This window comes from Manis pentadactyla, chromosome 16 (genome assembly GCF_030020395.1).
Source record: "Manis pentadactyla isolate mManPen7 chromosome 16, mManPen7.hap1, whole genome shotgun sequence".
NCBI classification, from domain to species: Eukaryota; Metazoa; Chordata; class Mammalia; order Pholidota; family Manidae; genus Manis; species Manis pentadactyla.
In genome coordinates, this window is record NC_080034.1 from 73464234 (window position 1) to 73490033 (window position 25800).

At 41.5% G+C, this 25800-nt stretch overlaps 1 long non-coding RNA gene across 1 annotated transcript in view; it reads right to left on the reverse strand.

Moving 5' to 3' along the window:
- Positions 1–4769: 4769 nt before the first annotated feature.
- LOC118907951 (uncharacterized) overlaps positions 4770–25800 on the reverse strand; it is a 163479-nt gene continuing 142448 nt past the window's right edge. Inside the window, exons 3-4 of the long non-coding RNA XR_005023043.2 lie at positions 6419–6630; positions 4770–4825 (exon numbers count right to left, since the gene is read on the reverse strand). This is a non-coding gene — a long non-coding RNA (uncharacterized LOC118907951). The remainder of the gene's footprint in view (positions 4826–6418; positions 6631–25800) is intronic.

Below are 25800 nucleotides of genomic sequence, written 5' to 3' on the forward strand. Positions count from 1 at the left end.
ACATATGATGTACACAGTTACGTGTTTGAGTTGAATAAACATTTTTATGTAAGACGCAGCAAAAAAAAATCCCAGTCCTTGGCTTCACTAACTTGATAAACGGAGACAATTAAAATTAAATCAGGGCACACAAGCTTGTGCTTAGCGAGCTGCCTGAGGTGTGTAATTCAAAACCAGGGTGAGCCTAGAGGCCTTTATAGGGTGTCTTTACCTGGGTCCCCAAGTCCTACTCATGAATAGATCATAAGTAACCCCAAACACTTTACATCATATAGGTCATCAAAAGCCAATTTCAGAGCAAACTTTAGCCCACCGTCCTCACCACCACCATGCCCGAGAGATTTCTAGTCCCTTTTACTCCTTCCATCGCTCCAGAACCAGGGCCTGTGTGATCGATGCCCCCACCCCCCACCAGAGAGCGCCTCTGTGCTGCCCCTGTGAGCACAGCAGCCTGGCCCAGCATGGAAACTCAAACAGCAGAATGTTTGGAAATCGGAAACACATCTCAGTCTTACCCCTTACTGTGCAGAAGAGCCGAAGGTCAAACAGGCAAAATGACCAGTTTCAGGTCAACTCAGTTCATAGCCAACCAGGTTTAGCCTAGATCAGAAAGTCTGGAGGAAACTATACAGAGGAATCTGATTTGTCAGCATTACTGATTATCTTATTTTCAAACTAATAGACAAATGATAGGAAGGCAAGCAGATGGCCAGTCTACAGACATAAAGACATGACATGACGTGGTATTCATGGGCTGAACCATGTAACATTTTTGTGTGTTACAAACCATATTCAAAGCTACACAATATTAGAGACTAGACGCATCCTATGTGCCCAGACCTCAAAGACGGACTTCTGAAAGGTTTTTACAGCCAGCAGACAGACACAAATAATCAAATGCATTGAGCTAACCAACTAATTTGCTGATGGAATATTTGCTCAAAGGATGGGACTACACAGAAAAACTCTGCAATTAACCTTTGAGAACAAAGGAATTGTTGCCTAGAAGGCTTTCAGAGCTTAATCATTGATAGAAGCTTAAGGGTAAATCTGAATCATGACCTTAAACACTCTTTACCTTTCTATACCACACCTTATTTTGGAAGTAAGACAATGCCAGCTCCTGGACTATTCTCACCTGGAATCAAAGGGAACAGCTTTCTAAACCTATTATTCAGAAAAAACTTTGTTTTAAAATTTCAACTTCATTGTTCCATGAATTTAAAAAATAGATTTTTCTAATTTTATATACAAGTATATAAGATATATCCTTAATAAAAAATAAATAAAAACACTTTGCCTTCATAGTATATTGAAAGTGAAAATTTTCTGCATTAAAAAGTGTTAAACCCTAACTAAGCCGTTAGCATTGCTGCCTGCACCCAGGCACGGCCACGCGAGAGCTATCTCCTGCTTTGTGCACTTACTGTAACTTGGATCTCCTTCGGAGTGAGGCGAGAGTGCAGACTGCAAGTATAAGGGAAGTTATATGCAAAGCTGGAAACACTGTGGAAAAGAGAAATAGCGACAGTCTAATTGGCAAGCGCATTCTACTTTGCTGGACATAAAGGATTATGCATGTTTCAGTCCCCACAGTGCCACGCTACAGAATATTTTGTGTGTGTGCTTTCCAGCAAAAGAAATAAAATAATTTATTGATTATGTATTGTGTGTTTGAGACATAAGTGTGAAATAAAATGAAATTTTGTGGTTCCCCACTGTGGTCCCACAGGCAAAGGGCTATGCCAGGTGTAGAGGCCCAGGTCTGCCAGGTCGATGCCCATAGCCGTTCTTGACTCACTGCGCCTCACCCCTCATCCGTGACCAGAAAAGACCAACCCGGAAAGCTCAGAAGGAGGCAAGCCTGCCTGTTGCTGAGCCCCTGGCCGACTCCTTTACAGGATAGTCAGCAGCCCTAATCTTTGCTTCCACTCAGCATACAGAGCTTGAGAATATGCATAGTCTGTTCTTTGAAGGCCATCCCTTTGTACTGATGACATCACCTCTTCCCTGCACCCACCCCTTGTTGTAACAAAGTATTTAAGATGTCCCCAGACAAGGGGGCTGGGGAGCCCTTTATCAGAACACACTGACGGGCTGCGCCCAGCCACAGTCCCCAGGAAGGCGCTGAGCAGCCTTCTTCCTTCCATGCAGCAGTCCCCCCATTTCGGTTAACATAAGCCCCCACAAACATTTTTGAATAAGTGAACGTCTGGCATTGTGTTGGGCAATTTATATGAGTTTTGTTTTAGCTTCACATAGAGTTTTTTTGTGACCTTCATCAATATCATCCCATGAGGTGATTACAAAACTTAAACCTGCGTCTATCTTTGTGTAAAGCCTAAAAAGACTTTTACCCTAAAATTTCCACAAACATTAAATGCTCATCTTAAATTGTCCGGTGTCTTACATACATTCTCCCCTGTGTGCCCCACATGCGATCAGAAGGGGAAAACACGGTTGCCTGACTAAAATGCTAGAGGGTTGTTATCTGATCGTCAAGATGCAGTGACTACGTGAGAGACCATCCTCGGCGAAATCTCTTCCCCACCATGCAATTGTGCTTTGCTCTCTCAATAGCTATTAATAAAAGACTAATTTATATTAAAAATTTTCCTCTTTCGAAATGCAAATATCCTTGGGAAAAATCAAACAGGTTGCCATTAATTCTTCAAATGAACTGATTTAGTTGAGCTGCTCCCACCCAGCTGAGATGAGTGTCACCGAGGAAACAGGCGCTTTTCAGATGTTCAGGCCTTTGCTGGCAAGCCCTGAAAGGGTATTTCCTGCGATGGCCGGCGTGCGCCTGCACCACGAGCAGCTTTGTGAGTCCAAGAGCAGGAAGGCAGTGGGCGCCTGGGTCTGGAGGAAGAGATGGCAGCCACTGGAACGGGAGTCCAGAGAGAGTTTGGAGGGTGAGACGTGGTTTACCCGCTCAGTCTTCTTAGGACTCAACGTCTCCTTGAAGGGATGCACAAGCCACTCCCAAACACATTCCGGCCTTGGACTACGTGGTCCTGACCCATTTATGGAACTGAGTAACGCATAAGCAGGCATGATCTTAATATTATTATGCCCTTAACTACTAATGAAGTGAGTTTTTTACACAAAGGATTAAAATACGTGCATGTGGACAAATACGTATTTTCAAAATAGCACCAGACACAGAAAGCATATACTTGCTTTCACGGAGTTTACAATTTACAATAACAAGCATTTGCTACTAATGCAAAATGCTAAATACCAGAGGCCAGCGTGTCAGTCTTCTGGGGGAGCTGTAGCAAAGCACCACCAACAGGGAGGCTTAAAACAGCGGAGCTTCATTCCCGCACAGCTCTGGAGGCCAGAAGGCCAAAGCCAAGGTGTGCACAGGGACAGGCTTCCTCCGAGACCCGCCCTGACCCCTTTGAGCTTCCCCGAGGCCGGTCACCCCTTGGCCCGCCTGCGCGTGCTGCTGCGTCTCTCCAGCTCTCCGCCTCTGCTGTCAGATGACTTCTCTGTGTTTCTCTTTCCATGCAGGGCACATTCTTCCTCTCATAAGGGCATTGGTTAGATTGAATCAAGACCTGCACTAATGACTTCACCTTAATCTGGTCACATCAACAAAGACTATTTCCAAATAAGGTCACATTCGCAGATCCCGGGCATCAGAGCTTCCAGATCTAATTCAGCCCATAAAACCAATTCATTTCACACTTACTGATGTCATATGACAACCTCACTCTGTTCATAAATGTTGAGGAACTATATGGCCATTTGCAAGTTACGCCTTACGAAACTCAGCCATTTACCATCATGAGCTGGGCCAATGATTTCCTCCTAAGAGCCACATGATCCAATAAAAGCAGATATTTAAACAAAAAACTGAGATATCTGTAAATAGGACTGAGATTATAACTAATTAATCAAAACTTATATATGTAATTTTAATTAATTTTAATAATTTTATCATTGACAGATGCAAAGAATAAAATTCCAGCACAAGGAAAAGAGCACCATAGGTAATATGGTAATTTACTGAACATTATTTATTTCTTACAGTCTTTAACCTGCTTCTTCAAACTCTGCTGTTTTGGAATTCATTCAGAGCTTCTCTGCTCTTCATATGCCATTAGGCAGGTAGATAGACAGAACCTCCCTGCCTTTTAGATAAAGAGAATATTCTAATCAGTGTGTGAAAGTTCTTCTCAGACTAAATATATTCTAATCACATCGATAATCTTTTAATTTCATCTAAATTTTTTCTTGATTTTCTATCACAGTTTCTCCCAAGCTGCTGTCTACTGCTCACCAAGTAATTATGTATTTTTTTAATTCATGCCTTCCAATGGGCCAGTCATTTTCTGCTTTCTAATGTGCACTAAACAAAATTTCAAAACTAATTTCATAAACATTCATTAAATGTAGAGCATATATGACTCACATTTGTATTCTCATGTTCATAAAATGTTATATTTTTACATTAGAAATCTGATGATCAACTATTGTATTTCTCTTAAAATAGGATCAAAGTTAAATAAAATGTATGAGGTATATAGTGAGCAAGGTTTCCAAGGTAAGCATTCCATTCTAATCATTTTATAAAAAGATGTTATTGGTTGACACACTTTCAATCTAGAAGAAGTATTGGTATAAATTTTCAAAACAAGTCACCTATGACATCACCATAATTCTCAACTGGGAAAATTGTAGTCTTGGTAGAGATCAAAGGCCTCTGGCCTTATGCCTGAGGAAGGCATGGCCCTGGCGGTCGGGTTCTCCTGACTTATCAGGACTCAAGAAGCCTTCATCACGGCCTTGGAGCACTGCTGATCCAATATGACTGCTGTTCTATAGAAGCGGGAATTCGGACACAGACATGAGCTCGGAGACGCCATCTGGACATGAAAGCAGAGAGCAGGCTGACACGTCTACAAGACAAGGAACATGGCCAGCCAAAGATCACTGCCAACCCCCCAGAACTAGAGGAGAGGCCTGTACCAGCGTCTCCCTCCCACCCTCAGAAGGGGCCACCCTGCTGACACCCTGATCCTGGATATCTAGCCTCCAGAGCTATGAGGCAATAAACGTCTGCTGTCTAAGCCTCGCGGTCTGTGGTGCTTTGTTACAGCGCTCCAGCAAACTAGAGAAAGGCTCTGAGTAAATGCAGCTATTATAGTAATCTGCTCACTACTTTATACACATACGCACACATATATGACATATATTCTATGAATAGCATGTTGTATATGACATATATGTTTATATCCAATATACAGAAAAATAAGTTTTATACGTCTTTAAAAGTTGCTTAGCCAGTGCTTGATTTTACTTTGTCAACTAAGAAAGTAAGGATAAATTTACCCAGATTAGGAAAAAAAGCAAACATCATAAAGGTGTATCTAGAAAAAAATCCAGAGCAGCCGCAGACCCCAGCACCTGGCTGGGTTTCCCGTGGCCTGGCTGCATAAGCACATTGCAATACATTTTTAATGTGACACTGTATTACCCAAGACTTTGAGTCCTTTGAACTTTGGTAATCGTTCCTTGTAAATCAATGTGACCCAGCTTGCTAGCATATGATTTGGTGTGATACGAAGTATGTGAATATGGTGTATGCTTGCTTACATGTACATGCACATATAAGCAGATGTCCATGCTTGTACACATGTTCAAAACCTAGTTTCTTGTCGAGAAAACTGTTAGTGGTGTGGATGCTGGAACAGCCTGCATTCACACCGCTGCCAATGAAGCCACAAGCGATAGGACCATATGCTGTGTTTTTTAGAAATCTGATTTATTGCCAGTGCACACCAACACATGTGGAGCATATGAGTATTATTTTAGTTGCCTTTCCATTAGTTTGTCTCATTAAGATTTGCATGTAGTGGAGGAATGGGTGTGTGTGTTGAGGAGCAGGGGACTTAGTAAAAACCTGTGTAAAATAGTCCAGGTTAGTGAGGTCTTCTTTATCTTCATCTTTCTTGTAATTTTCCCTTTGCTAAATAGATGTACTCCAAGTCAAAATAAATAACTATCACATATATTTTAACAGAAGTCCAAACCGGGAGAATAGAGATGTTATATAGGAAACTTCTATCAGTCCACACTCACTTAGAGTTGGCATTTATTCATGCACAGGATGAACTATAATTTATTTTGCACAGTTTATGTAGGTAAAGAGGATGTTAAACAAATTGATAATGTAAAATTTATTGCTTGACTAGGTTAGATGTCTGGTAACCAAGCTTCCTTCTATCCCTTTACAGCAATAAAACACTTTGCATACATAAACATAAGACCTATATGTTCCCTACCCATGTATTAAAAGAGGCCTAACAAGCAATATTTTCATATTATTTAAAATTATTAGGACCAAATTTATTTTTAAATATTCTATAATTTAAATTTTCATTAATTGGAACTGAGCTTTCTCTACCCTATTTGAAACTGTGTGATGGTCCATCTGTGTCTCCTTCCCTTTAGCCTCATTACGCTGTCGTAAGCAATGACTTTCAGGATGTAAACACACAGGTAGCCAGAGAAGACAGGGTGCAGAGAGAGGCCACTATGTTTGAGTGAAGAGTTTTCTACTGATTTCTTGGGATTTTTCCATGGGATGATTCATTTCGTGTGCATTAATTAGGAAAACTGGAACATGAAGATAAACAAAAAAAAAAGATATAAAACTTTATTACCCCTAGCAGTGCCACTGAAATAGTGCATAGTTTTTTAATTTAGTTTCACTAAAGGGCCAACATCCCTGGTGCTTCATATTATCTGAAAAAAAAAAGTGAAGAATGAACAAGTCATGGATTTTCAGTGCTCTAATGACTTATACTAATGTATTCCTTCATCTAAATACAGATTTCTATTTAAAATTCAGTATGCAGGGGTATTATGAATTCCAGTTTAATGGATTCCAAATAATTGCCCTTTAGAAATGATGAATAGCTGTTTAAATCCACTGATAAGAATATACTATTTCTCTCCTCACAATAGGCCTTTCGCATTAACTGTGTCATATATGCCTGAAATTGGTTTATTAATTTTTTATTGATATGTAAAATCCAAACTGATGACAGATGGAAAATAACCCTTTGCCAAGAGCCCCTAACTTTCCCCCTAAGATGTCTGTTCTTGTCTTATGGCTGAAAAGGGGGAGCAAATGAGACAGTGCTCCCAGAGGGCGGCAGGCCCATGAGTGGCAGGGGCTCCCACTCTCTTTGGTTGTCTCAGGTGGCGCCACTCAAAAAGGGGTGCTTCTAATGTGGACAGTCTAGGGGTGACCAGCAATTCCTAAACCCCATGAAGACAGCTTTTTAGGTTTTGGTTGTGATCACACAATGCCCTTAAAAGAATACTAGGACTTGTTCATCACTTTAAAAGACAGTAGAATCAAGAGAGGTGGACTATTAACATTAAAAACACATTATTCATTTCCCTTAGGCAGCCCATGCCTAGAGTTTTTTATTTTTTTAATTTTATCCCTGATCTGAGTAGATGGCTTTCTATTCTAGTTTACAAATAAATAAATAATACTCTGAGAGCCACGGTCAGAATAGGTAAACAAATATTACCCTATGTTGAAGTAAAAAGCATATATCCATTATTAGAGTGTCAGTGTTATCATTCATACACAACTACATTACATTTTACAATCTATGTCATTACAGATATTGATGTCCAGTTAAGGAAAACATATATATTCATACAGAAAAAAGAGAGTAAGTGAGCTTTTTCTCAATTAAGTTATAATAAAGAATGCAAGAGGAAAATTAACTGTTTTTCAATCTATTAATAAGAACGGCCTTCATCACCTTGGATTTTATGCAAGAAAAATTCTATGAGAAAAATGTGTCCTTCACCAAGTGCAAAACAAAAGAAAAACAATCTTTTATGGGGAGCAAAATATACTTCAGGATTTATATGATTCTTTGTTCCCTGATATTTGATTTGAAAAGTCATTGTTCTTAGTGCTGCAGTTATATTTTTAGAACAGCCCATGCATGGTGTACATACAATATATGTATTGTGGACAGCTCTATCTGTTTATGCAAATAAACACATGTAAACCCAAGCCAACTGCAATGAAATGGAGATTCCCAGCTCCTTGTGCCTGGCACATTTTCCAGGAAAATACATATTACCTAGAAAAAACCCTCAGGTTTCCCATTTTACCTCTGCCATCAATATGAATAAAATTTACTCATTTGCTCCTACAAGAAATTCTAGTCAGAATATAAATGAAAAGGAAAATGGAAGCAAAAGCCTGTGTCCTTTTTTGTGAGCACCTAACACTATTTATTCCTTTCTCTAAATCTTATCTAAGAGGAGTAAAAGATGGAAAGACAGAGACTAAAAAAAATACTCCCATGTATCAGACCACTAAAAATAGAGCAGGAAGGGTGAAATCTGTTTTTGTCTTTTCAGCGTCTTTGTGTATAAAATCCTGGGCTGCTGTTTCTCGGGCTTTCTCTTTCTCTCTAGCAGAAGGGTGACTGCCCTTTTCTCTGGGCCTTTTCTCCTGCTCCGGGGTCTGCTGTCTCCCCCCACACCACTGCGACCCCGAGAACAATGGTCCCTGTGTTTGCCTGCCTGCAGATTGCATCCATTGCTCCATTCAGCCAGCTTTTCAGGTCTGCTAACTGCTGCTGTACAACTTAGCTTTTATGCTCCACTGACAGGGGTTTTCTGAAGCCAGACGGTTTCTGAAAAGAGGGTCTATTTGCATAAACAATGCCATGTGAGGAGGTCTGCTGGAAACAAAATCAAAATTCACTCAAGCAAATCTTCCTGATCGACTCATTTTTTTTTCCACTCACACCTCCTACAGTTACCATCTGTATGCTAAATGCGGCTGAGAGTTGGAGCAATCCTTTCCCCCCTTTTCCTGCGTCCAGTTTCATTAAACAAGCCAAAAAAATATCTTACTTTCCGAGTTAGTCTGAACAGAATCCAAAAATAGACTACGGTATGTGGTATGAGGGATGCCTTGTGTGTTAAGCGAGGGCAGGAGGCCAGCTATGCATCAGCTGGGCAGAGCCTTCCATTAGATTTGCCCTGGGAGCCTCATCAAAATGCACATCCGAGCCGGGGGCTGCCCATCACAGGCTCTGAGACTGCAGGTCACCAAACACAGAGCTGCACCCCTCCCCCAGCCCAGCACTGGGGACCACAGCGGGGAGCGGACATACCTGCTCTCTTCAGCCCCTTCCTGACATTCCTACCGACAGAAACGGACCAAATTGTGGTATCGGGCCTAAAACAGGCTGGAGGAAGCAGTGCAAATAAGGCTGCATGAGCAGAATGAAGTGGAGCAGAATTAAATCAGTCACACCAGCAGGAAACCATACCTGGTTTTTTGAACATCTCCTTAAAGCAAATTCAGTTTTAAAGGGGGTACTTAGGGGCAAGACTAAGAATTTTTCATTTAATAGATACCCTGAGCTAATAAATGTGTGTTCAGGCAAATGGTAACTACTATGCTCTCCTCTCTGAAACAAAGGATCTAATTTAGCTTAAATCTTCCTTTTGTGTTTTGCAGACAGTGAATATTCTGACTGAGTGAATAAATCAGAAAAGCATAAATCCTTCCCACATCTTTTCCTCCTGTTCTCCTTTGTTGAGTCTCAAAAATATTCCAATATTTTACTGGTCTCCTGGGCTGCCTGATCTAGAGTGCATGTTTTCCTCCTTAAAAATGTCATGATTGTGGCCTATCAATGTTATTTCCCATAAAAGGACATGAGGCTTTGTGGAGAAATGGCTGATTCCAGATCTAAGCAAGGAGAACACAGAATATGCATGGAGAACACAGAAGATGCTTCCTTATCAAAAGACTTAGCAGCCAATCGGGATATACTCTTGCCAGCCAAGAAGGGAATAATTTCACCATCAGTGAAGATGAATCCTACCTACTCTGGCTAGAAAATCAGATATGCTTAAATGTGTGAGTTTATAGTGATACTTGAAAAATAAATCACAAACCAGCCACTCTGGATGCTAAGAAAGCGTTTGATCATTATGTGACCTGGTAAATAAGTGGGAAGATGCAGCCAGTCACCCTTCCTTTGTAAGCAGAACCATGGGAGGACTGACTCCTTGAGGAGAAGAAGCCATCCTCATAGGAACAGGGAATTCAGCACATCGCCAGGCGGGGGGCCCTTCTGGAGGACGGGCTCCTGCTCCAACACCAGGAGAGCTGCTGACATCATCTCCCACACACGTCCACCTTTCAGGTTGTCTCACCAGAATAAAAAAGCCCCTAAAAAGCAAAAACTGAACTTGAATCTTACCAGGTCCTTAGACATAAGAGATGCAAGGGACAGAGAATATGGCAAATAATACCACAGGGATAAAATCAGGAAAATCCAGTATGTAGAAAAGTCCACAGGCAAAATGATCCAGATTCTTCAACAAAAAATGTTGCCAAGTGCAGCCAAATGGGGTAAAAGAGGCCTGGGAAACTTACATCTTCACACAGGGTCTTTATGTGGATCCCAATCCCAATTTATCTGTTAATTAGTTCAAAAATGAAGCAACTAACCAGAAATAAAAACTAAAGTAAATTATAAAATAACTGGGAGAAATGTGAAGTTGGCTAGATATTTGATATTTAGAAATTATTACGTTTAAATGTGTTAAAGGTATTGTCACTATGCTTTTAAAAATCAGCCCTTAAGTATTAGAGAAACTTGCTGAAATATTTCCAGAAGAAATGATATTCCATCTGGGATTAGCTTTGAAATAACTGAGGGTGCATGGGGAGGGTGGTGGTGCTTGGCAGTAGAGATGAAACAAGATGGGCTATGAACTGATCATCCTTGAAGTCGGGCAGTAAGTAAATGGAGCTCATACTATTTTCTCTACTTTTGTATATGTTGAAATTTTTACATAATGAAAACTTAAAAAAAGAGAATATTAAGCCTCGCTTAAGCAGCGGTACTGCAAAAACAGGTGCTACTTTCCCACCAAAATTTGTACAAACCTTAAGTCCTATGGCAAAGCTGTGAAACTAGATGTAGAAGCAGATGGTCTTGACAAATATTTGCTAAACTTTGAAAAACCAAGAATTTGCAACACATACGAGAGACCAATACATACATATAAGGCTGTAAAAAAACACTACTTAGGGCTCCAGAAATAATACAAAGAATTATTTGCTTTCTTAAACGAAATGTTTGCTAATGATACATTATCTACTTATTAACTTAAAGCATTCAATTAGAACTTATAACTGTGGAAAAACATGACCATGCTAAGATATGCCAGCCATTTATTGTGAGAGTTCAAGAACCGTTTTTTATTAATATATACCATCTTTAGAATTGTCTGCACACTAAACACTGAATATTATTTTTACATTCTCTAAGCACAGAGAATAGTTCTTTTGGCTTTCAAATCATTATTGTATATATAGTTTTATTGTTCTTAGACAGAAGACTATAAAACTTAATAAACTAAAATGTCTAACTCTATTTTTAAAAAATAAGGCTTTTTCTAAGAAAATTATAACAACGGAATGAAGACTAATATTCATGAAATGCTTTATAAACCCTCTTGTCTCATGCAAGCATCTCAACAGCATGAGGAGTTAGTCATGGGGGGAGAGAGTTTCTGCAGGTCACTCACGCATCTGCACATCTTGCAAGCAGAGTCACTGGCAGCCTTTGTTACGGTCTATTTAGAGATGTTTGGGCAGAGAATCACCTTGGAAGGTAGAGGAAAAGGGGACAAGTTTGCTGTCTAGTGTAATAAAGACAGTGTCTCTCTCTGGAGCAAAAGTTACACAGCTTTGCTTGCAGCCCCTTGTAATCAATTGGGGTTTCCTAAACCAAGATTTCTCTGTGACACAAATGCTCTGCGGACACACACACACCTCCTGGGAGGCTCTGAGGACATGAGGGCCAGGGGGACATGGAGTTCGGGCTGCCTACTGCACCATGCATAATGAAGTTCCGTCTGTGATCTAGCAGTCTCACGTCTTCTGCCAACAATCATAAACTGTAACAGGTGAAATCCAAGCTGGGAAAGGAATCAAGGGTCCCCAAAACTCACACTGGGCTTAGAGCAGAGAGAAAGCACTGGAAGTTCATTTAGTTGAGCCGTCAGTAGCCACTGGGCCTCGCTTGCTGACCCAGAGATACCCTGCCCCTCTTTATCTCCTGATCACCATCTTCCCCACCCCCTTTAAGGAAAAATTATTAGGGGCTGGGCCAAGGATTCCCTGTTCCCATAGGGACTAATGATGACATGAATCTGAGTATTCTGGGAAAATCATGGGGAAGGACCCCTGGATCCATGGAACACCTGCACCAAAATCAGAATCACCATCCGCCCCAGTTTCCCAGGGCTCTGGGACCACCTGGTCACTGTGAAGGGTCACAGTGGTAAGAGGCTGATGTCATCTTAGAGTGCGTCGTCTGCGCTGATTTCAGCCACTTTTGTGTGGTCGTCTCTGTATCTGAATGTCAAAGCTGATGAGTTACACACTCTGTGTCCCTGTCCCATGCGTGTCACAGGCGAGTCTCGTTGGGACTAGCAGCACACAGAAAAGGCCAGTGGAATAAAGCCTCACCACTTACCACCAGCGCTGGCTTGGGGTTCTGCATGGTGTCTCTGCCTCTGATTTCCAAAGCTTTTGTAATACAGATAATGTCCTGCTAGGGGCAAGACAGAAGTCTCAGTTTCAGTGGCCTTGGCTAAGGTGCTACCACACCTCTGCCAGAAAGGGGCTCACAAACCTTTATAAACCTGAGGGGGCTGCTTGCCACATGCAGTTTACTGGGGCTACGTGGCTGGATTCACAATGTGCAACACCTCCAGAAATCAAACGCTCCTCTCTCCTCAGTCCCCAGCACTGTGGCGTCGACCAGCAGCTCGTTGGGGGCTTTGTGGTCCAGCACTTGTACGTTCTAACCTGTGCTTTATATTGGCTGACCCCAAAGGCTGCGTGCTCTGAGCGGGGTTCACACCAGCAGGCTGTACCGGAGGCTGTCCAGCAGGCTGAGGCCCCACAACCCTACGACATCTCCGAGAGGCGAGTCTCTGGCCACGTTTCTCCTGGAGCCTGTGGAAAGGGAGGCGGCCTTCGCCTGACGTGCACCTGGAGCTCTGGGACCTGTCGCTCCCTGGCTTGGCCACCAGGTACATCACTCTGAAAGCGGCTCTCGGTTTGCCCTTGGGTCTCATTGGAGTGGTGCTCCACGGCGGCCTTGGGGCCCTCCAGGCTTCCAGCTCGGGATTCGATCTTCTCACACTCCTTGACCATCAAGGTGGTGGAGGCCAGAAAAGGCTCGATCGCCGAGTGAAGGCGGGGTGCTCAAGGGCACGCGCCGTCGGGCACACCGGCGTCCTGGCTCTTCGTCTGGGGGAGGCTCATCGCTTTCTCTGCAGCTGGTGGAAAGCTGCTCACCCCAAAGAGCCCGGCCTGCGGGCAGAGTCCTCCCACGCCCAAGGCATCCCGGTGCCCCGGCCCACCGCCTTGGATGTGCAGGGGGCTAAGTCACGGACGAAGGAGAGAGCCACCTGGCCTTCTGAGTCAGGCCCTGGCTGTCCTGGGACTCGCTCAGTCGGTCGGGTCCCAGGACGGGGTCCAGGCCCTGCTTGTAGTCAGTATGAACCGGCTTCGTCGTGCTGCCTGGGCTCCTGCTGATATTAGCCTTAATTCAATGCTGTATAGACAAATTGAACAGATACGGTGCCAGACGTCAGTCAGACTAATAAGAGACAAAATAATGTACTCATGGGAAAATTTGCCAGAAGCCAAAACAGTATAGAAAGAAGTGGATATTTGGGGGATGGGAAAGAGAAAGTGCTGAAAAGTGCCTCCTGGAACAGAGATTTACATTAAGGCATTCGCCCTGCTTAAGCAGAGTTTGTGTTTCCAACATGTATTAGTAAGTTGATTTAAACAATGGAATGCATTTGTTCATATAAAATGTGGTGAGTAAACGTTACCCAGACTGGCACACAAATGCTCATTTAACTCTGGCCATGATTTAAATAGGTTATTTGATATTTGATTTTAAGTAGTTTTCCGACTGCTGTGTTGGATGCATGCAAACATATAAACACAAATTTTATTCCAGCTACATTATATGTTAAAAAATAGTTTGCATGATGGCCATCGAGAGCTGACCACAATTTCCTGTATTTTTTTTCTATGAAGTCTTGTCTATGATATGCACCACACAGGCACTCTTTAGCCTTATATCTACAGAACTCAAAACGCAGAGAGGTCACATCGGCTTGGGAAGTACTCATGATCCCTGCCATGGTTTGGGGCATCTCTGAATATCTCAAAGAGAAAAAGAAAACTCAGCTTGGGGGAATACTTCTTTCTTTGGGGTTTTGGAAAACCCTGTCTCCTGCATGTACCAGCCATTGACATACACAAACCTGGTAGTTATTACTGGTGGGAAGTGCTCTTTATTTTAAAATTAGCAAAAGGTTACCAGAGTGGCAGTTCAAATAGAAAGGACTATTAAAGAAAAAAGAGAGAGGACTTTTCTTTGAAACCGTAATTGCTTTAACTGAAGATTATTTCTAAAACTCTATTTAAACTAACTCTAATTTTTTTCTCCTCCATGATAGATAATACCATATTGGAAGAAGGTTTCAAGGCTAAGTAGTTATTACTGTTTTTACTGGAACAAAATCTTTAACATGAAACTGAGAAGAATTAATAATACAGGAAGGTGAGATGTTAACCTTAGTGGTTCTGAAACAAGATCAGAATAATGAGTGTATCCTCAGAGAGGAAATCACATGCACAGATTGATATTTTAACTATCTCAACATGTTAGCCCATTGCCACTCTGAAAAATCATCTTTCCTGAAGTGTTCAGATAGTCCCTCTTAAATTGCTTTATTTGGGGTAAGGAAAGAAAGGGCTTTGCACGATGGACTCTCTTCCCAGAAAAATTCACATAAGAAGTATTGATTATATATATTCCAGGCACTGTACTATAGTCTAGAAACACACTGAATCATTTAAGCATCAAAACAATTCTACTAGGTAGGTAATATTATATCCATTTTTCAAAGGAAGGGATGGTGGCACAGCTAAGTAGGTCAGAGGTCAAATGCTAATAAACAGCAGAGCCAGGATTTAAACCCAAGTAGCAAGCCTTCCAAATCTCCTCTATAGTTCGCTTGACTCTAGTGTATTACACTCATATACACATATACAAAATTATGTGTACAATTCCAAATTGTTTCACTTGACACTCTAAAGTCGAGATTAAAAATCTTTATTCTAGAAGTTTGACAACATTCACTACTTTAGGATATTTTAAAAATATGATGCCATTATCAGAAGCCTGTTCTACCTAAAAGAAATAACTGGAAGAAAAAACGTCAAACAATCTAATGGTTCACATCTGTTTCTAATATAGAAAAGTATCTAGATGAATGGAGTAATTTCTCCTTAAGAACTAAATCCTCAGAATTTCTAGGCACCATTTATTTCTCCTATATTAGGGAGCATAAAATTTTTAATATCTTTTCATGTCAGAATTTTTGCAATATCTGCAGCCTGTAGATTAGGTCACCTTCCTTTCCTTTGACTTCATAAACATCTGGTAGAGCAAGTCTAACACCGTGGCCATTGTCGTCTTCTGGTAACGTCAGGCTAGCTGGTTAAAGTATGCTGGGAATACCTCAGTGATGGCATGGGTTGCTGGTTGCATTCATTTTTACTATATTTTCATTTATGTTTTTAAATTGAAAAAGAAAAAAGGATGCATTTCCCACAAACAACTAGACTAATGCTACTTGCAACGCTATCCCCTTACTCCTCTTTGGCCAAGCCGGCCTTCTTTCTGGTCCTCAGATAACCAATCTCATTTCTTTCTCCCAGGCTTCCCACCTGCTGCTGCATCTACGGAGCAACTTTCCTTCTCATTGTCTGGCACTCGGCTCAGATGTTACCTCCCCAGACAACGCTTTCTCTAGCACATTTTTGTTAACATATAAGGCCCATGAGCATAGGGTCTCTGGGGATTTTGCCTGTGTCACCTGGGTGTAGAACAGAGCCTGGTACATAGTATTTGTTGAATAAATAGTTGTAGAGTAAATAAATAATCTTGATGCTTTTGCATATCCTATCTAACTCCAAACTTAAGCAGTCTAGATGGATAGCCCAGGACATATGAGAATAAAGAAATAAATAATCTGCAACATTCTCCCTCTCTTTTTCACACTTCCAAGTAAATTTGGGAGCTAGGCTATATGATGATGTAACATAACTTTCTCCTTTACTTTTGTTCATCAAAAAAATAATTAATGCACATCCATTGTCACCTGGTGATCCTGCTCTATTGCCCAAACCTATAAAATGTTTGTGTCTTTGGACAACCTGAACCCTAAATATACATCAGTTAGGACTTTCTTTTCTCCTCAAGAGCAACTCTTCCTCTGGCATAGCTTTTTAAAGAGACCTAAAAGAAATTCTCCATTGATATGAGATAGCAGAAAATTGTAAGTATTAGTTTTGTGTTCCTTATAGCCTGGTGCAGGGGGAAGACCATGGCCTGATTACTGGGACCTACACAGGACCAAAAGTGAATATCACATCGCAGCCGCCGTATCTTCATAGCCTGGAAGCCATAAGGACGTGAAGGAGAACTGAGAAACAATAGGTATAGCCACCAAGCTTAAATCACATGCTCTCAAGGGTAAAAATGGATTTTTAGAAGCATAACATGAAGACTTTTCTTTTCAATTTGCAACTGGTCAATTGCCATAATTATGTGACTGCTTTATCTTCAATAGCAGTCCCATGGACTCGGGCATCTGGCTCCCAACTGCAAGCTGACGGAGTCCATGTAATGATGCCTGAGATGGCTCTCAAGGAAAATTCTGTCATCCTATAATCATCTTATTCATTCTGAAGGCGTACTACTGTCTTTGGGGAATATTCAAATTTGTGAAACATGTAAAAAAAGAATGAAATGACACTTTTGAGAAGCTGCTACTCAGAGAACAATTACTTACTACAGCATTTATCCTGATGGCAAACGACAAAGGATTTTACTTTTTTTTTTTTAATTAACCAAGCAGGGTGTTTTCCCAGCAATAACACTCCAGTCTACTTAATCTATTAAAACAGGAATTTGACAAGGGTTGATTAGTTTGGAAAACTTATGTTTTTCCAAATTACAGTAATAGTTTTTAAATTATTGATTTTAATATTCTAAAAATTCATTTTTTTACTTTCACTTATGTTTTATTAAGAATTCTATAACTGTGCCATAATGTTACAGACACCTCAATAGTCATTAAAATAGATATGCAATTATAAAATCTTTGCTTTTCAAATTTGTTCTGTGCTAATTGTTATAATTTAATATTAGATTTCTATTATCAGCCTTTTGTTTCCATTCCTTATGTGGCTTATTTCTTGAAACCCTAGACCATAAATCTCTAAATACATATGAACTCAGTAAAACATGACAGCAAATTAAAAATGTCACAGCCCACCAAATTGGACTCTTACAGGTTCTCCTGTAACCAAGAGAGTTGGAGAAGGGTTGAAATGATGATTCACATCCACCATTTGTTGGAGGGTGCCTCTGACCCTGCCACAGCTGGGAGAGGCTGGTGGTTTCCACAGCACATTACCACTTACAAAGCCTCTGGCATCCATTTTCTTATTTAAATATCACTACAGTTTCATAAGATAGGCAGTACACATATTTTTATCCACACTTAAAAGATGGGGAAATTGAAGAATCTCTCTCTTATCCTAGTACAGTTTCCACCAAGTAACACCGGCCCCTATAAGAAGTTTTTACCTATAATTTTAACAAGTTACATGACAATAAGCAACTTATTTTCTATGTTACTTTAAGCAAATGCATATAGCCAGATAATCCAAGGACTCTCCTTGTTAAAGTGATAGTTTTAGTTTTAATTTTTTGCCATCTGGTTGTTTATAAATTTGTTAGTATTTCTAATGCAAAGGCTTGAAATGACCCTCTAAAATCTCAAATCTTTTAGAAAGCATGTTCATCCACATATAAATTTATTGATTTCAGATTGTAAGATTTTGTAACACTGCTTAATTTATCTGTATTTATTGCAACACAGATAGTATTCAAACTGAAAAATATAATGTACTAGATAGAAAATCTTTGTAAAACCTCTTACTGTGATCCTACTGGGACTGGCATGTAATTGAAAACACTTAACAGAATATTTCAGGGAATGTTGCCAAGGAGTGAATAAGAGAATCACATTTCATTTTTAAATGCCAGACAAAAGTCACCTAAAATGACGGTAACTGTGGTTAGGAGAAGGAAGGAAATTGGGCTGGGGGAAGGCATAATTTACATAAGGTGCTTTTTATCTAAAATTTTCTTTCTTTGTTGCATTTGACAATTTACCAGAGCCTTTCTGATGTGCCTGACATCCCTTTTAATTAAGCAGCCAGCACTAAGAAATGACAAACAATGTGTTTCAAGAGTATTAATGCATATCTGAGTGAATTCACCTCCTCAAGAAAAGCTCTAATTCTGAAGAAAGCATTTAGTCTGTCTCATATAGTATCTTAACACTGAGTAAAACTGCAAAGATGTATTTTTTCATTTAGGTGAAATTGCTGTCATTTTCAGCTTAAATAAGTAATATATTTTATACCACAGGGAAGTCTCAGACTTTTGTAGAAGTTAAGAGGGATATCATGTATTTCCACTGAGTGACGTCCAGTGACTTCACAATGGCTAGAGAATCCTTATTCCTAAAGAGTAATGTCATCTGTGAAAGGTGGGAATGCATTTCAAAGGTTAGATGAGTCGAGAGTTTGCTCCTGGTTTGGGAAAACATACCAGACTGGGTAAAAATACCTTGTTGGCTTTCTATGCTTGAGCCGTCCGTGCTAGACCTGCCCCTGCCCACGCTCCTCCCGTCGTGAATCAGCCCGCCGGGAGCTCTCATGTGCCTTCGACTCCTCCTCAGTGTTCACTGTCCCGTTTAACCCCTGAGCTGCCTTCCCCCAGGTCTCGCCCTTTATTAGCTTTATTTCCTACACCAGATCAATGTCTCCTCCCACATGCACATTGAGAGAGAGACTCAGAAGTTACAAAGTGCAGAGGAAGCCTCAGCACTCCAGCGAGTGGGGAGTCGATAAACGTACAGGCCTGAGACAAGGACAGTCTCCCCATATTGAATTCCTGTGACAACCGACCATCTGTAATTCAGCACCAGGGTTTTGTCATATTATTATAATATTCTCTCTTAGTGGTACAGTTTTGAGTGGGTTCCTATCACCAGAAAACGCCGATTAAGGAAGAGTGCTGAGCTATTTCAAATGTGGGTGGAGATTGAGAAATACTCGGCGTGATCCGCTGGACTGCTCTGCCTCTGCAGAAGCCTACTGTGGTTATTCTGGAACCTTCAAAGAACTGGAGTTTTCTGAAATATTGTCAACATTATGTGATATCATTGAGTAGTGGTTCAACAAGATATTGGATTACACTCAAATTTGAATAGATACCACTAATTTAGCTTTTGTTAGAAGAGCCCGCCATGCGTACAACACTGTCCCTAGTTGGAGCAAGTTGTTATGTCAGATCGGTGGTGTTCCTGGCCACCGTCACCCCGCCCTGACCTGGGGTCTGGCCACCGTCCCCCGGCCCTAACACGGGATCCGCGGGGCAGAGTGGCAAGGATGTTTCGGTGGAAGCCTTCATCTCAGCCTGTAGTCACGGACATGGGCTCTGGGAGGGGTCAGCCCTCGTGCAGCTTCGTGTACTGATCCCACAGTGGCCCATGACATTTGTGACTTTCCCAAATATATTGAGGGGGCAGGAATTAAGGAGACTGCATTCCGTCCTTCAATGAGTCATTCTTCTCGTTATCAAGAGGCCCAGGTACACAGATGCCCAAAGCCATAGGCCCAGGTATTCCAGGCGCAAATCAGGAAGAACCCAATGGTTCATCCAAACATCAGCCCTGCTGCAGAGCTCCTCCTTCATATTTGTAAGGAAAAGGCAAAACTCTAAGGTCATCTTCCACTTAGCCACTTCGGTTCTCCATGGCTTCTATTCCTCCCGTGGAGAACCACCACCGGCTACTAAGTCTTTTCCTCATAGTATCTGCTGCAGAATTCACCAACTAACCTATTATTATTGATGACTTTTTGGGTTGCATACGGCAAAGCAAAGGATAGTTTTTTTTTCCTTTCAAGAAGGGTAAGTTTTCAATGAGATACAAATACACACACTAGACAGTGAAAAACACGTGTGTTGGTTGGAATGTGAATAAACTGGAGCCTTCGTAACACTGCTGGCAGGAATGTGAAATGGCTCAGTCATTTTAAAAAACCTTGGCAGCTGCCCAGAACTTAAGCATAGTCCCTGTGTGTCCCAGCCATTCACCCCTAGTCACACACCTAAGGGGACTGCAAGCACAGGCCCCCCACACTTATACCCAAATGCTCCTAACACAAAAAGCAGAAGCAACCTAAAGGTCCACCTGAAGAATGGACAAATAAAAGGCTCATGCCATGGAATGTTATTTGACAATAAAAAGGAGCAAACTACTGATACATGTCACAGCATGGCTGAACCTTGAAAACATGACAGTGAGAAAAGCCAGACACAAAAGACCACATATTGTATGACTCAATTTATGCAAAATTTCCAAAATAGGAGACAGAATCTATAGATGAGTCCACTGCAAAGGCTAAGGGAAGGAGGGGAGAGGAGGCATCACGAGGGTCTGAGGAGACTTCCAGAGAGATGAGAATGTCTCTTGGCTGAATCTGTACCTGCCCCTCTGGCCTGTTGAGTAAGGGCGGGATGGTGAGTAAGGGCTGGGTTTCATCCCACCTCTGCTTTGAGCACGCAGGACGTTAAGATACTGAAGGATCCATGTTCCTGGCAGATGATGGAAAATTCCCTAACTTGGGTCATGTAACCTGTAACCTGCTTATCTTGAAATGGTTCACGTTTTGAAAAGATCATTTTGTAACTCAAAGAATCAAGAGTAGAAGCAAGAAATTTCACTGGGAATCTATTGCTATATGCTACATGAGTGATTAAGGCCTCAGCCAAGGTGGCGTCACATTGATAAGACACATTTGCAGAGAGAATCCATAAAACTTGATGATAGATTGAGAGAAAAAGGGTTAAGAGAAAAATCAAATCTTGTTTCTGTTCTGAAATAGAAACACACCATCAGGCAGGTATTTTACTGACAAACCACAGCACTACATTAGGAAGTGTGTATGTGTGTGTGTGTATGTTTACACTTTTAAAATATATTTTACTATGTAATATTTATATTATATATTATCTATAATAAAATATATCCTATTATATTTGTTATAGAATATACTGTTATTTTATATAATATATAATAATTATATACCAGTAAATACATAAAATATATTAAACACGTATTTGCAACTGGTAACTGAGCAGGTATCAACGTCAATCATCACTGGTTCCTTCCTCAGCCTGCAGGAGGTTTGGACTCAACCTCACCACAAAAGGCCACCCGCAGCAGTCGGCGGCGTTTAGCGACTTGCAGCTGGAAGGCGGCTTGGCACGTGATCTTCCTGGCGGTGTGTCCAGCTGCACAGACCTTACATCTGACCCAGTTCAGAAGGATGAACTTGATGCTCAGTGAGACGGGTTTGTTTGGTACGTTCTTATTTATCTAGATAACGCTGCATAATCCAGTAAAGACCAGACGCCAAGTACAGCACATAGACAGACTTCCTGCCTTTGAGGATAAATATCACAGTCTCTTAATTATCAATGATAAGAAAATAAAAGTGAGAGGGAATAGACAATCAGGGACTGGCCCCTGTCCCTTGTGCTCCTGAATTTGCTCTTGTTACAGACAGGTTTTCCAGGGTGGCCAGCGCGTTCATATAAGGACCCAATTGTTTTAAAGAGTAGTGTTTCTACTTGGCATTTACAACTAAAAAGGAGGGGAAAGCAATAGTTACTGTATTTCTATGTGTTAAGTTATAAAGATGAATTATCAGACATACATTATTAGTCCCTGTAATATCCTTGCTAATCATTTTTATGCCAAATTTACAGATATAAAAACCAGTTCCCTGATTAAGCAGCTTACTAAGTTCCGAGCTAGTAAAAGGGGAGAATTGAAATGGAAACTTAGATCCATCACCCGTAAAGGTCACTTTTTTCTCCATCATACCTGCAACCAGGAGATGATTAACCCCACTGAGAGGGAGAGAGAGATTTGGAGACAGTAGAAATTTCTAGGGTCTTTTAAAGTTATGTCTTTCATGATCTGCAAAGTTTATACGTAGATACTTTTGGCTTAATTATTTAGAGGTACCAAGGAGTGGCCATACGGGAGGCCCACCTCTCCTGGAGCATCTTCTTTATTTGTAAAGATGTGATTTTTTCCAAATCAAAGGTCAGAGAGTGCCTTTTGTACCTGCTTATAACTTTATGCTTTTGAAGTTCTTCATTTTACAAAGAGTGAAGCAGGCAAGATGGACCATTGGTCTGACCCAGGGAAACAGCTTTTAAATGTTATCAATCAACATGTCAGTACATTTATGGACCAAAAAAACACACCTAGAAGAACAAGCTTTGCAGATCAATCAGGCATCTGATAAATCTGTATTTAGATTTTTTAAATATAATAGGCACCAGGCTTAGCACATGTTATATATTACATTTTACTCGTTGTCCCATAGTTCATAAACTCAGATGGAATTGGCACGTGCAATGCGCATTCACACATATACACACATGCACTACCATGCTGCAAAATGTAGTGTGCAACAGCTGCTTATAGTGTTTAGCTTGCACACTCATGGCACAGCAGGGGTCATTCTGGACTGGCATGACAAGGTAAGACATCATGGAGTCTGTTCCTCAGCTGGGCCTTCAGGAAGCTACCCTACACGTCCTCAGGGGGTCGTTGTGAGACCGACCAGGCTGTCATCCTCCTTTTCAAGGTCCCACCCTGTGCCTTGTGGGAAAGGTTACTGTGACTTTTCAATAGGGCCTATGATTCTGTGTCCCACACTCATTCCCTATTTTGCGGCTTTTGTTAAATGCCTTATCCAGTAAGATGCTGACTGAGAGCTGTATCTACAAGGACAGGAGCAGGAATGCCACCAAGACACAGAGTTACTGACAGCGAGCGTAGCTGACTACACAGACCAGACTGGCTCAGAAACGTGAGTCGCTGGAAGCTCCCCTGTAACAATAGGGACCACCTGTCCCCAGGATCAAGGGCGGCCCTGAGGTGGAGTCAGTCAAATATTGAATTGGTCAGGTCACTTTCCACAAATTCATGTGCCAAATGTTAGAGAAGCTACCCGAGGACAAGGTAGAGGAGGATCTGAGACGCTGATGGAAGGGCCACCTGGTGGTGGCCCAGGAACGACAGGGAAGCCATGCCGATACCCGCCTCACACATGCACAGGCGACAGTCCGATCCCGTCGACCTGGAGGAAGTTACACTTGTTCTATGTGACAGATAATTTTGCAGCCCAGCGAATAGATAGTTCAGAAAGCTATGCAATCAATATTTTAATCACACGCAGACTCAGTTAAAGGGTAAACATCTCTCTCATTTCCCTGGGTCTTTGGTGAGATAAGGCTTAAGGGCAGTCAGAGACAGCTTATCAAAAAAATGAAAAGACAAAAAAAGTTGAAGAAACAGTCCTTTGTGAAAGAAGAAAATTGCTTAAAGTAACTCATTTCAGCACAACTGGTAGAGACACCACACCAATAAACAGTATCTCAATCAAGAAGTGTCTCCACCTTGCTGGGGATCAGTATGCTGTCACTTTGTTTTCCCTTTATTCCCTTTACACTCTGCACCCTGACAAAGAATAAAGGTGGATGGCAAGTCGGGGGAGTGAGAACATAATCTGGTGCTTCGTTAATTAATACCAGCACCGCACACAGGCAGTCCCAGGGTATCAGACCCCTTTGCTTGTCTGAGTCCACTGTTCACGAGGTCAAGGGCAGGAGTCAGCCTGCCTTGGTTTGAACCATGGCCCCACTGCTCACTAGCCGTGTGCCCCACACAAGTCACTGAAGCTTTCTGGGCCCCGGTAACATGAGGAGAACAGCAGTACGTACCACACAGGACTGTCAGGAAGACCAAATGTGTGCATGTTCATAACGCCCTTAGAAGAGCATCATAGAGACAGGCATTTGCTAAACAAAATAAATTGCAGTTTATTTTTATTTTATCTTTAAGTTTCCAACTGTTGGGTTTTAGCAAATACTCCTAGAAACTGGTTTTCTTTATCCTGTTTTCCTACCCAACTGTCAATATACTTGATACACGTGCTCCACTGAAAACGTGCTACTGAGTCTCGCACTCTCTGCCAGCCCCTGGGAGAACCTTTTAGTAATAATCCTACTCCGCTTTCCGTGGCCCTCGTGGACGCACTGCACTGCCGCGGAGCACGCGGAGCACCGCTCTTTCTACAGAACGAGAGGGATGCACGAGCCCTGGAAAGGTCGTTAATTCTTTTTCCTTACCTCCGCCACCCACTTCCAAGCCGACCACACATATAAATCCCCCCAGGCTTTTTCTCCGTCACACCGTGCTTTCTATTCCCGTTCACTCTGCCCTAAGGAAACGATTCCGCTACAGGTGGGCAGATTCAGCACTAATGGCATTGCCCTATGTTTTCAGAAAAACTTCTGAGGGCAGAATAGCCCCTTGAACATTGCCAGTTTCATAAGTTTCTTGTCACTGATCAAGTTTAATTATTTCCTCTGCCATTACTGAAAACCAAGAAACCAACTTCTCACTCACGATTTGTGTCCAGATTGAATTATCTTATGATAAATTTCTTAAATTATTTCTGTAATGGATTCCCCCCGCCACCATTTTTTTAAAGATTATGACTCGAAGGTGAAAACCTGCTATTTCACTGTTACCGGGTCCTGCACTCTAATTAAACACTGTCACATCATGAGAAAAGTAGAGCTAGTCAATTCAGTTAAGAAAATAAAGTTTCATAATGTTGCAGTATGTAAACTGGTGGTTTGAAATTTTCACTATCATCTGGTTGATTTAACAACTATACAGAGAGACAAAACCTCTGGTTTGAAAGTTGAAAATACTTGCTTGAAATTGGTTACATACTTTATAAGGATTATATTTTGAGCATCTGGACTGTGCAGGATTAAGAGTGAGGTGATGTATTTCCTTTTAGAAAATCTCCAAAATTCTTCTTGAAAAACCCTTCGGCTTATGTCTGGCATCTACTGTGCTTCAGGGTTCATATAAATATGGCCATGCAACCTTATGGGATTCCTCAGAAATATTCTCAATTTGCCACTCTGCCCACACAGATTAGAGGGCAGGAACTTCCAGTCAGTAGAAGGTACCATTTAATGGAAATGGAAAGAACTCTAGGAATGCTGCTATCCCAATAAACTCCTACTGAAGGCTGGAGTCACATCACTTGCAAATTCACTTCTCTGAGTTCAGGTGCTTCTCCTACCGGTGCTTTGAAAGAAATGGCATACAGCCCATAGCTCTGGGGTGTGAGTGAGGTTTCTTCCCTGGTCGCCTTCTCATAAGGAGAGGCTGTGACTGAGTTATAGCAGCAGATATCAGTGTTTCTCTGAATTTTAAAAATAGTGCAGAGATCCATTCACTTAAAAAGTAATCGTCTGGTACCCACTCAAGACACGTGTGGTCCCAGGCACTGTACATGTAAGAAAAAAGAAAGAAAGAAAAAACGTTGTGAGGCCCTCTATGGGGAAGACAATATGATAATCGAATATTGTGCACACAGGTTGTCAGGGGGAACATCTGGCAGTTACTGAAATCAAAGAATAAGCATGG